A 1,236-nucleotide genomic window follows, 5' to 3' on the forward strand; every position below is an offset into this window, starting at 1 on the left:
GGAGGCAGACCTTGTGGTGGATTCCAGAGGGTCTGGAGAGGCATTGGGGTGTGTTCCTGTGGGGAGTGGCTGAGGTATCTTCCAGCCCAGAGTGGTGGAAGTGGCGCAGAGTAGCCCAGCTAGGTCCTGTAGCAGTGAGAGGGGTGTAGGGCCTCACGTCCTGTCCTTAAGGGGAAGGAGTGAGAATGGGTGTTGTCCCGGTAGTGCCCAACCTCAGTCTCAGAGCCTGGATGGTTCTTTAAGGGAACACCAGGTGGGGAGCCTAGGCTGTCCGGATGAGTCACCCTTTAAGGGGGATCCCCCAGTGGCTAGAGAACGTGGAGGCTCTGTAAACAGGGCTCCAGTAGTTCTGGTGACTGGCAGTACCACTCCAGTTGGGAGGGTGCAGAAGTCCAGAAAGAGGGGCGAGAGGGGAAAAGAGTCCCCAGTGGAAGAACCATTGGGTCAGGGGCCAGCCAGCAGGGCTGCGTCCCCAGTGAATGACCAGGGGGACACCACTTCTGTCCTGGGGGATCTTCCCACACTGTCAGAGGGACAGGGGTTGGGAGATCTGCGCCAGGTAGACTGTCGCACGGCACATGAGCTATGTGCCACCCTCAGGGGGGGCATGCGTGCTCCCCGGGAAGTCCTGGTGCGCCAGGCAATTGTTCAACTGCAGGGTTGGGTCCCTGAGTTGGAGAGTCAGGTTCAGGTGTTGTCTGACCTGGAGGGTGGGACCACTGTAATCAGTGTCCTGGCCCATGTCCCTTCTAGGGGTACCACTCCAGTTGGGAGTGGGCAGTACTCTGGAAGGGGGTGCAGAGGGAGGGAGTCCTCGCCTCTGACCCCGGTGCGACTTGAGGGTTTAGACCCTAGGTTTAAGGGCCAGGTGCAGGGTGTCCCCCCTGACCTGGTGCCCCAGTTGCAGGATAGCACCCCTGAACTGGTGGGAGAATTGTGCAGATCACCTGCCACAGGTGCCCTGACAATTCTGGAAGGGGGTACCACTCCAGGTGGGAGGGTACAGAGCCCCAAGGAAGCGGACCGGGTGTGGGAGAGGCCACCCCAGTGTTTGGCCCAGCCGCCAGGTACAGGCCTGGGGCTGGTGGGTCAGTGCCAGGATAGCATACCTGGACTAACAGAAGAGAGAAGGGACAAAGGGTGCCAAGCACCTGGGGCTACTGCCCCCCGCTCTCTGAGGCCACAGAGGTTTGGGAGCCCTGAGAGGCATGAGGCTTGGGTCTCAGCCCTGACTAC

This window comes from Lissotriton helveticus, chromosome 7 (genome assembly GCF_964261635.1).
Source record: "Lissotriton helveticus chromosome 7, aLisHel1.1, whole genome shotgun sequence".
NCBI lineage: Eukaryota > Metazoa > Chordata > Amphibia > Caudata > Salamandridae > Lissotriton > Lissotriton helveticus.